Here is a 12,230-nt window from a genome sequence, read left to right on the forward strand (position 1 = left end):
GGTGAATACAAGGAAAAATTTCCTTATTTCTTGTACTACTGAATCAACAAAATGAGCAATCAGCAGAAACACAATGAGAGACAGACATCTTAGGAGCTGTCAATAATGTTTCCCCATATCATAGAAACAGGAAAAAAAAAACCCAACAAATAAATAACATTTCAAGGAAAAGCACCCTTTGCTTTAAATCCTGAAAATATGCAAATACAAGAGAGCTTCGTAGGCTCGGAAAACTGGTTCTTTATTCTGCAGAGATTTTTCTGTCAGTGTAACAAGCTGAAAACAAAATATGAGTGACAAGTGCACATACTTAGCTGACGAGGAACACAGAACCCAGCAGTAACCACATTAATCTCTCGTCGAGGTTATGTGACTTCCAGGCAGAAATATTGATTCAGACCTGGTCTCCTGCCACAAAGCTGGACACAGATTCAAATCTGAGCTGGGAAACTTCTACAAAAGTTAACTCCTAACACTTCTTTCAGCTTATCTTGCAAATCAAGGAACTGACTTAACTGGATTAATTCAAACATTAGAAATTTTTAATAAACAGGCTGCTGAACAATAACAGTATGGATGTACACCTCAACAGATACTGAAAAAACTAGTCCAAATCATCCACATAATTATTCTAGGTTAGATTTTTAGCTTTGTGGGGTTTGCATGCCATCTTAAAATATCACCATAAATCTTTATCATATGCAACAGAAAGAACAATCCTAGGTTAGATTTTTATTCTTCTTAGACGTCTATGTTTGCTTGCATCAAAGGGGAGTTTAGAAAATGCTCTGTATTTTCCCATTCCCACAATTTTCTTCAACTGCTCCTGAAGTTACCCCTACAGACAGTCTTGTATCACGGTCATCAGGTTCTGCATTTCTTCGCCACGCACTGCTCTATGACAAGGTGTGACCTGATCTTCTAAGATAATTTGGTGCTTAATTACAACAGGGAAGCCTGGCCTGCTGCAATCCATGGGGTCGCTAAGAGTTGGACGCAACTGAGCAACTGAACTGAACTGACTGAAGAAAAACACACAGTAATGTTTTTGTTAATTTTTTTTTCCCCTTGTGTTTGATACAATGGAAGAAAAATTAAACCCAACTAGTCTGCCTGGGTCTTTGAGTGAAATGAGATTCTATAGATCCCCCATGGTATCTAAATATGTATTTATTTATGTTGCTTGGAAATCAGTGCTTTCTCTCTAGTAGACGATTCCAATTTTGCAACATTCTGGGAAAATTCTGTCTTTATACCTTAAACAAAGTGCCCCTCTACTGTTGGGAAATAACTCCCCATAGGATGCTGACTGCTTCCACATGTTTTGTGAGCAGAGGCACTGGCAGCTTTGGTTCTGGGATAACTTTTCCAGGTATCAGCATAGTGAACAACCTTAAAACATAAAGTTGTCCCCTAGAGCAGAAGGTAGCTTTGTTTATTGGCCTGGGAGACTACAGATGTTGTCTTTCTCCTTGGCAAACTGATGGTGGGCTTCTAGTCCATTTTAAAAGAGGAGAGTGCCTAAGCTCAAGTGTCTTTGTGTGTAATTCACCCAGGGTCCAGTGAGGCATCACCCCCATGCGACTTGAAGAGTTTCACTATTTTAGTATTCTGGATCCAGATTGACATATATGAGAGCTTTACATTCTCAGAATCACTCCTACTTCTTGACTCTCATCACTATTTTTCCACTTCCTCTGTTTCACGTTAGGTAATTTCTTCATGATCTTCCTGTCAATTATCTCATCAAATGTGTATAATCCTCCTTTCACCTATCTACCGGGTTTTTAACTGCAATGATTATATATTTTTCTCTCGTGTAATTCTACTTGGTTCCTTTCCAAATCTTGCTGATCATTTTTGATGGCATCTTATTTCTTGCTCAATGTTTTTTCTTTATATACTTCACATGCATTTGTTTTAGATGCAGTTTTGAGCTCCCTGGTATCATGAGACACAGGGAAATCTAAACCTGTTTGTTTACTATCTCAGATGACTCCGGTGTTTTGTTATTTCCTGTTGGGTAATGTTTGGATTGCTTTGTTGAGTGTTGGGTATGTTTTATGGTATCTTCATATAAGCTGCATCTGTAGAAATTCTGAGGGCGATAGATTGCTACCTCTTTCTGCTAGAGACAGTTCATGCTTATATCTAACAAGGGCTGCAGGGATCCTCCAATTTGGAAATACATTGCTTTTCTAGGTTAAGGTTTCCATGACCCTGTAAAAACTATAAATCTATAACTTAAATTCATCTGAAAATAAGCTTAAAAAACTAAAACTAGAAACTCCCCCCAAATAAGCTTATAGCAGCAAATTCTTAGGGGAGATGATGATTTCAATGATCACTGGTTTTCCTCCACTTAGAGTAACAGTAGAAATGGAGAGATTTCCTTACCTGTTCCCTTTCCTGGTGAGCTAATTTGTTTTTCGGCTCTGACTTTCAGTAAAGGCGTAGCCTAGCTTTAAGAAAGTGTTTCACATTTGGCCCTCCAGCTTTACTCAGACCCCAGGTCCAATCACTTCCTTTCCATCCATGGTCTCTAAGTTGTTGAATTCCTTACCCTGGCACTGCCACGGGGGCAGTCTTGGTCTCCTTTCCACACCCCTCTGGTTTCAAATTACTTTTTGTAATTGGAAAATTCAGACTTTTTGTCCCTTGGAGAATCTCCCTGATTCTCTTACAAGTTCAATAGTACATCTAAGAAATACGTTTCTCTGATTTATGTTGCATCCAGTCTTTCCTGGTGAGAAGGCTTTCAGGAAACCTGGTTCCTCCCATAAATTACCATTTCTACATTTTTCCCCTTGTATTACACCCCCTGCCAAATGGGTATCTTTTCCTTTTTTGTAAGTGTCTTTTAGAGATGGTTAAAATTAGTTGACCCTACAAGTAAGCAGGAGAAATTTTTGAAATAACAGCTTTGCTGTATATTATAAAATTTAGACCAAAAGCAGTCTGCAATACTGATACAGCTGGTATCATTCAACATATTTCTCAGACTGACATTCTCATTTTCACAAGTGTAAGAAAAAGCATTTTGCTGACCACTGCATATTACACTCCCATGGGGTCTACAGGTAGCAAACATTTCTCTTTGTGAAACATGGGAGAGTTCTTTGAATGCATATCTGATAAAAGAAAAGACTAGAAATCCTTGTGAACCAATATTTATTTACGAGGCATCATACAATTACTACTACAGGTACTTCCCTTGGTGGTCCAGTGGCTAAGACTCGGTGCTCCCAATGCAGGGGTCCAGTTTCAATCCCTGGTCAGGGAACTAGATCCCACAGCAGGCAACTAAGAGTTTCCATGCACAACTAAAGACCCCACACACTGCAACTAAGACCCAGCACAGATAAACAAATAAATGCTTTTAAAAATTACTACTACATGCTTCTAAGAGAAGTTTCCTTTTATTTTTTTATTTTCAATATGATCACATTTGTATCTCTTTTTTAAAGTTTTATTTTATTTTATTGGCCATGCCACACAGCATGTGGGACCCAAGCTCCCTGACTAAGGATCGAACCCACTTCCTACAGTGGAAGTATGGAATCTTAACCACTGGATCACCAGGGAAGTCTTTCTCCTTTTATTTTTGTTAAATATACAATGTAGCTTCTCACTGATCCCAAGAAGATTTCTCTCTGCTCAGTTTCCTAAGAAAATGACTCCATCCTTTGTGTATTCATTCTAGCCTGTGTTAACTCTTAATAGACTCTTATGCATCCTAATTTTGGCAAGTTTTGATCAAAGCTTTAGAAGTATATTTTTGATGACTTGAAACACATTTCAAAAATAATCTCAGAATACAGGAAAGACAAATTCAGAAATGAAAACACTGTTGAAATTCTGTGTGTCTTTAAACCAGGGCAGCTCCCAGACTCCCAATCAATTAAACATTCTCTGATAGTTCATACATTAATACAGATTTATTCTGATTTAAAAAAAAATGAAAACAATTTTTTTCTGCCATTGAAAAATAAAAGACAAAATTATCAAAGAAATCAGGCAAAAGATGACTATTCTATGAAATTAAAGATTAAATTTGACTATAATCTGTGACTATGACTTCAGCTGTGGTGATGGTAATAATTTGGGGGTCATCCCTTAGCAATCCTTAACAAAAGCCTCTAAGTTTCAAAGAATGAAAGTGTACTTGTTCAAGTATAAAGGAGCCAGAAATCACAATGGAGAGAAAAGTCCATTCATGCTCCTCAGTCTGCTGCTCTCATGTCACATGGCCTGCTGCTGCTGCTGCTAAGTCCCTTCAGTCGTGTCCAACTCTGTGTGACCCCAGAGACGGCAGCCCACCAGGCTCCCCCATCCCTGGGATTCTCCAGGCAAGAACATTGGAGTGGGTCCACATGGCCTACATACCTTTAAATCTTCAGGCAGATTTTGTATGTGCCTGGCCAGTCTGGCAGACACATTCAATCTCAGGCTGAAAAACTTATCCAGGATGGTCCACTCAAAGCCACCTTGTTCTAAGACTCACGGACACAGAGATCAGACTCTGTAGTTGCCAAGAGGGTAAGGGAAAGGAGAGGGATGGACTGGGAGTCTGAGGTTGGCAGCGGCAAACTATTACATATAGGATGGACAAATAACAAGGTCCTACTGTATAGCACAGGGAACCATATCAAACCTCCTGGGATAAATCACAATGGAAAAGAATGTTAGAAAAGAATGTTAAAAAAAATGTGTATACATATAAAACTGAGTCACTTCGCTATACAACAGAGAGACTGGCACAACATTATAAATCAACTATACTTCCATAAAAACAAACAAAAATCAACACGCTTCAACAAAGTCATCCTGCTCTACATAAGGCATGCTCCATGTTCACGGACACCAGAAGAAGAATCATTTCTGTAAGACTCGCTAGCTGGTTCTGCCCTTTTTCATACTCTGAGACAGAGGAGTCCTTATCCTGGAAATTAAAGGAATGGAAAATAAAGACGGATTACTATTTAAGGCCGTGATTGGCTTATTTGGGTATCCTGGTTCTTTAATGGCAAGAGTTGCACCCATACTCTTTGAACATTTCCTCTGGATGCTTTTGATAATGGGATAAAAATACTCTTCAATCAAGGCTCAGTGCTGCTCTGCGGAACAAGGCCGGAACCAATGGCTCCCCCAGGTGCAGGAGGCTAGCTGGATGGGAGGTGACAACCAGAAAGGTCCCCAAAACTGCCACTCACAAAGCAGGACGAGTCCGTGCATCATGAGTGGGTCAAGGTCACCCATTGGTCTTTCTTAGTCTCACACGTGGTCTCCACAGAAACAAAGAAGGACTCCCCTTGGCACATGCCCTGGACTAGTGTTATGACAGTCTCTTCACTTTAACCTCAAATACAAAACTGTAGCCAAACCCACAGGGAAAACTCCTAAGCCCATGCTATGTAACAGAGGTGAAATCACTTCTTTTTCCTCTTTTTTAAACAGCTCATGCATCTCAATATAAAAAACAAACAATTCAAAAAAAAAAAAAAAAATAGGCAGAAGACATAAACAGACATTTCTCCAAAGAAGACAGAGGCCCAAGTGGCACAGGAAGGGATGCTCAACATCACTAATTGTTAGAGAAATGCAAATCAAAACTACACTGAGATATCACCTGACAACAGTCAGAATGGCCATCATCAAAAAATCTAAAAACGATAAATGCTGGAGAGGGTGTGAAATCACTTCTTTCCATTCTCTTCTTTGGTGAAAGAATGGCCCCACAACTCAGGTAGTTAGTACCTCTATAGAACAGAATGCTCAGGTGGTTGTGGTGGCAGTGGGGGGGGGGGGTTCTTTTTGGGGAGGTGACAGGTAACGGGGCACTATCCAAGGAAAGCAGCCCAATTATAATATACTCTGGGAATCACAAGAGGGCCTGGGTTTAAATACACCTAGGAGAACACTGTTTATGGTGCAAACACTGACCTTTCCTTTACTGAGAATTTTATGGAACTCACTAAAATCTACGGCTCAGAAGCATCTAATGCATCCCCTTTCACTCTTGACTCTCTTTTGTAAGAAAGAAAGGCTTCTTTTAATATTAGAAGCTTATGAGATCTCAGGGGCAATTCTAGACAACTCAGTGGGCAATCTCTTTTCTGTATCCCCAGCATGGTCACAGTGACCACCCCACGGAGGCTGGCACAGACAGCTGCTCACATTCACTGAGACTGGAGATGCTCTAGTACAGTCGGTCATTTTCTGCATGACTCTTGGGGATATGAAAAAATACTTACAGGCGCTACCCTGGTGGCTCTGTGGCGAAGAATCCACCTGCCAATGCAGAAGAAACAGGTTCGATCCCTGATCCGGGAAGATCCCATATGCTGCGGAACAACTAAGCCCATGACCACAACTACTGAGCCTGTGCTCTAGGGCCCACGAGCCACAACTACTGACACCTGCATGCCCAAGAGCCCATGCTCTGCGATAAAAGAAGCCACTGCAACGAAAAGTATGGGCTCCGCAACTACAGAGTAGCTTCCCCTCACTGCAACTAGAGAAAAGCCCGAGCAGCAACGGAGACCCAGCACAGCCAAAAATAAATAAATAATTCATTTTTTAAAAGGGAAAAGATACTCTTAGAGGATAAATAATCAGGAGGATAACAAACCAAGAGGAGCAGGAAGTGTTATATACTAGGTATCACACACTTCTTAGGTCCTATAAATGACCACATCTAGGAGAGATTCAGTGACTATTTCCTTTTGATTAAACCAGATGAATCTCTGGGGCATCCTTCACCATTTGGGGGGCATTTTCCACCCACCCTTAAAGATAGCACATTAAACTAGATTATCTGGGGTTTCTTTGAACTATAGTATATGATCATTAGGGCTTCCTGATGGCTTAGACAGTAAAGAATCTGCCTGCAATTCAGGAGACTGGGTTTGATCCCTGGGTTGGAGGGGTCCCCTGATATGACCAGTAACAGCCAAGTTTGAAAAGTAACATCTAGGGGCTTCCCTGGCAGTCCAGTGGTTGGGATTTGGCCTTCCAGGGTACCGGGTGTGTGTTCAACCCCAACTGGGGAGTTAAGATCCCACATGCCTCATGGCCAAAAATCCAAAACATAAAACTAAAGCAATACAGTAGCAAATTCAATAAAGACTTTATAAATGGTTCACATCAAGAAACCTAAAAAAAAAAAAAAAACGTTGCATGTATGCTTCTTTCTTATTATCTAAGTTTTTATCAGCTTAGACATCTGTTGTGAAAGTCACTCAGTCATGTGCGACTCTTTGCGACCTCATGGACTATACAGTCCATGGAATTCTCCAGGCCAGAATACTGGAGTGGGTAGCCTTTCCCTTCTTCAGGGGATCTTCCAAACCCAGGGATCAAACCCAGGTCTCCAGCATTGCAGATGGATTCTTTACCAGCTGAGCCACGAGGGAAGCCCAGAGAATACTACTGGAGATTAAAATCTCTTTGTCATACATTTTCGCTAAAACTCTAGCCCACACTTTCTGTGGCATTCTATGATGTACTATTAAGACTTACAGCACCTGACATTTACTAAGTGTTTATTATGTGCCTGATCTAGTGGTAAGCACCCTAGGTGGATTATTTCACAGACTCTTCTCTAACAACCCTATAGCCATTATCATTGTTCAATTTTACAATGAGATCACTGATGCTGAAAAACTTAAACAAGATAATAAGCAGCAGACTGAGGTTATGAACTGAACTCTAGAACTCAGCATACTGACCACACTATTATGGCCACAGCAAGGTGCTACATATCTAAACAAACCCAGCAACACCTAAACAAACACGGTTCTCCATGAACTCCAAATGACAACAACTCCAAATAACAGAACTTGGACTGTTCTATTATTCCAAAGAATTCACACTGTGTCCAAATTTGTAGGTAGCTGGAATATTTTGATACCTAAATATTAATGATATTATAGTAACTTTTCCTACTGAATAAAGATTTTTGTCTAAAATTTATCCCCCCCCCAAAAAAAAACATCCTGCAAATTTTCTATAGAGATAGATGATTTCTTCTAACCTATCTGAAAGATTATATCAGGCAAAATGGAAATGATGAAATATGTATTTAGGAGATGCTGATACTGAAAATATTCCATGGATCACTCTAAAATTTAGACAAATTCCTATTACCGTGCCATGATAAAATGGACAAGATAATATATTGGATCAAGAAACAAGAACTCAACAGTTCATCTAGGCAGCTCCGCAGTTATGAATAATTTTAATAAATATGCAAAGCTGGTATTCGGCCACATAAAAAAGCTAGTCAATTGTGAACCTGAAACATATTTTTGGAATATAATGTGTCTGTCCTTGGAATTAAATAATTAATGTTCACTTTCATGAATACTACGATTTTTGATTCTATGGTACCTGTCTTTCATTTTGTGCTTTTTTAGGATTAATTTTGATCTCTTCACTGTTTTATCTGTGGCTTTTTTTAATAGATTAATTTTATAGCTCAATTTTTATTCTATGGCTAGGTTCTGAACAGTATTAATAGAATACACTGCCAATCACTTGCCACATGCATCTCTATACTCCAGAGATAACACTGCTGAACTGACTTCAAGGACATGATTGGAAATAATAAATCCTATCGGTGAGTATGTGCTTGGTTGTTCAGTCATGTCTGACTCTTTGTGACCCTATGGACTATAGCCCGCCAGGCTCCTCTATTCTTAGGATTCCCTAGGCAAGAATACTGGAGTGGTTTGCAATTTCCTTCTGCAGATCTTCCTGACGCAGGGATCAAACCTGTGTCTCCTGCATTAACAAGGAGATTCCTTACCTCTGAGTCACCAGGGAAGCCCAATAAATCCTATATGCAGCCTGGCAAATAGAGACAGGAAGACATGGAATACATGTAGAAATAAATGGATCTAGAGAACCCAAGGAAAGCTAAGGAAGCGACCACTCAGCTTCTGTAACTGAACAGGGACATGATAACTACCTGCTATAGCCTTAACTAGTGGGCCTTGCTCAAGAGGCTCGTTCAGAAGTTACGTGTTAACTAGGACTGGATTCTAAAGTCTCCAGATCTGTCTCGGTCTCCAGGATGAAACCAACACTTACCAAGAATGAAACTTAACACCCTTGTGGCCTAGCTAGGTAAGAAATCAGGTTTGGAATGCAATATATTTTCCAAGACTGAATTTTATAATTACATTCATTATAAATACAAAAAGAAGATAAGAATAAAAGTGAAGAGAAGAGCAGTAAACACTCAATTTCAGATCCTGTCTGGTGGTTTTAAGGTACCTCTGCTGCTGCTGCTGCTAAGTCACTTCAGTCGTGTCCGACTCTGTGCGACCCCAGAGACGGCAGCCCACCAGGCTCCCCCGTCCCTGGGATTCTCCAGGCAAGAACACTGGAGTGGGTTGCCATTTCCTTCTCCAATGCATGAAAGTGAAAAGTGAAAGTGAAGTCGCTCAGTCATGTCCGACTCCTAGCGACTCCATGGACTGCAGCCCACCAGGCTCCTCCGTCCATGGGATTTGCCAGGCGAGAGTACTGGAGTGGGGTGCCATTGCTTTCTCCAAGGTACCTCTAAGCCTGTTTAAATTACAGCCCAACAGTTACAGAGTACTTACCAAGTGATGTGAACTAGTTAGCACTTAATGTGTATTTTCTCACTGAGTTCTCTTAACAATGCAGTTATAATATAGCACCATACCCAACTGTCCTACAGCATGGTACAATTCGACTGATAACATAAAATGAATTATTATTAACTCCATTTCACATACTAAAAAATATATGTAAGGCCAGCTAGTTGTGAGGTGCTTAGGATCTAAGCAAATGGGTAAATCAAAAGGTGCTGATCTGAGCCTTCCTATAGGTTACAATCTCATAGGAAAAATGCATTACATCATCACACAAATAAATGTAACCTTACAGGAGCAGTAAGTGCTGAGAGAGGTATGAGGTATCCTGATACCAAGTAGCTGGTAGAATAATGTGGTGAACTGGATGGAGCTCAAACTTTGCAGTGAGACTGCCTACGTCTGAATTCTGTTTCTATCCCATTATCAATCATAACCCTGAGCAAGTTATTTAATCCCCTTGGAGAGATTTCCCTGGTGGTCTAGTGGCTAGGACTTGGTGCTCCCAATGCAGGGGACCTAGGTTCGATCCCTGGTTGGAAAACTAGATCCCACATGCTGCAATGAAGATGGAAGATCCCGTGTGCCATAATTAAGACAAAGCACAGTCAAATAAACAAATATAAAAAAAGTAATTCTCTTTGGAGCAGTGTCTTCTTCCATAAAAATCTAGATAAACAGCACCTATATCATACAGTTGTTACAAAAGTGAAGTGTTCAACAAACAGTTGTGGTTGTCCTCTGCTATTACAGTGATTTGACCTTGATGGTCAAATCAGAACAGCAGGGATTAATCAGGCAATAGATGAGGACAGGTGTGTGGTAGGAGCGATATTTAGACAGAGGCAAAAACACATGAAAAGATTGGATGAGCAATAGACCATATTAACTAGTTAGGTTATCTTAGATCTTTTAATCACTCTGGGATTCAATTTCTCCATCTGAAAAATAAGGAGGGGCATTAGATTATCCCACTGGTTTCGCAATAAATCCTCTGAAACAGACTTTCATTGAACATTTTTTTCTTTTTTTTTTTGCGGCATGCAAAACCTTAGTTGCAGCCTGCGGCATCTAGCTCCCTGACCAGAGATAGAATCCATGTACCCTGCATTGGGAGGTCAGCGTCTCAGCCACTGGACCACCAGGAAAGACCCTTTAACTGAACCCATTTGACTCCTTTGCCTGGTTCTAAATGCAACTGATCCTCAAATGTAAAGTTTAAGAACATCTCCATTTTATCTCCTTTCTGATCCCCTTCGTCTCATCTCTCTTATTATTAACTTTGCCATACCTCTAAATAAAAAGAATCACACCTGCAGTGACCTCATTTTTTCTTTCTTTGAAGGTGGTTCCCATTTTTCCAGCTGTCACGTCAATTTTCTGCTTCAGGAACATCATCCACGGACATGATTCCAGGTAGCTATGTCCTATTGAAGGGTGTGCCGTGTACAAATATGGTGGGAAATGTGTTGAAATTTACCAAACGACTGATATATAACATCAGACGTATTTACAGCCATAAGAGATGTTAATTCAATGCACAGTAGTGGGCTCTTCCATCCACACTGGTTTGTACTGCTTTCTACAGGAGTTCAAGTGTCATTATGTCAATCTAGTCTGTTAGAAGTATTTGCAAATTTCAGCTGCCTAAGTACAAACTTCAGAATATGCAATGTCAGTGCAATTAGAGGTTATTTTCAATAACTAAATATTAGACCAGGTGACTCAAGAGTAAAACCCATAACCCTGTAGCCCTTAATTCATTACCCAAGTCAAATAAGTTCAGAGCATTTAAATAATATACTCAGGATAATACACCTACCCAAATGTCAGAGCTGTGATTCAAACCCACCTTTCAGCTCAGTTCAGTCGCTCAGTCATGTCCGACTCTTTGCGACCCCAAGAATCGCAGCACACCAGGCCTCCCTGTCCATCACCAACTCCTGGAGTTCATGCAGACTCACGTCCATCAAGTCAGTGATGCCATCCAGCCATCTCATCCTCTGTCGTCCCCTTCTCCTCCTGCCCCCAATCCCTCCCAGCATCAGAGTCTTCTCCAATGAGTCAACCCTTCACATGAGGCGGCCAAAGTACTGGAGTTTCAGCTTTAGCATCATTCCCTCCAAATAAATCCCAGGGCTGATCTGCTTCAGAATGGACTGGTTGGATCTCCTTGCAGTCCAAGGGACTCTCAAGAGTCTTCTCCAACATCACAGTTCAAAAGCATCAACTCTTCGGTGCTCAGCCTTCTTCACAGTCCAACTCTCACATCCATACGTGACCACAGGAAAAACCATAGCCTTCACCCTAAAAAGACCATGCAAGTTCTCTTGTAGTGTCTTCTTGAAATTAACCTTCCTTCCTCTCTTCCTTCCTTTTCAAATTACTATTTTGCTTTTTATCTGTTATTCATCAACTTACAATTTGGAATTTCCTAAAGGTGCTGAATCTTTCAGTGGTTGGCACTGTTTTACTCATTCTATGGAAAGCTGATGTCTATTTCTCAGATCAGAAACAAGCCTCCCTCTAATGGTGACACTGTATTCATAAAAGCAGCCATCATCTCATCTCCTCCTCCTCATTCTTGCTTGTCCTCCTCCTCCTCAT

The 12,230-nt window shown here is 40.5% G+C and overlaps 1 protein-coding gene and 1 long non-coding RNA gene across 3 annotated transcripts in view; both read right to left on the reverse strand.

Annotated features, from left to right (window-relative positions):
* The window catches only part of RSU1 (Ras suppressor protein 1), a 204,845-nt gene that overhangs the window by 60,208 nt on the left and 132,407 nt on the right, over positions 1-12,230 (reverse strand). The gene's annotated exons all lie outside the window — the stretch shown is intronic.
* Positions 3,468-12,230, reverse strand: part of LOC139186467 (uncharacterized) — a 34,193-nt gene continuing 25,430 nt past the window's right edge. The window contains exon 2 of the long non-coding RNA XR_011570023.1: positions 3,468-12,219. This is a non-coding gene — a long non-coding RNA (uncharacterized lncRNA). The remainder of the gene's footprint in view (positions 12,220-12,230) is intronic.

This window comes from Bos indicus, chromosome 13, assembly GCF_029378745.1.
Source record: "Bos indicus isolate NIAB-ARS_2022 breed Sahiwal x Tharparkar chromosome 13, NIAB-ARS_B.indTharparkar_mat_pri_1.0, whole genome shotgun sequence".
NCBI lineage: Eukaryota > Metazoa > Chordata > Mammalia > Artiodactyla > Bovidae > Bos > Bos indicus.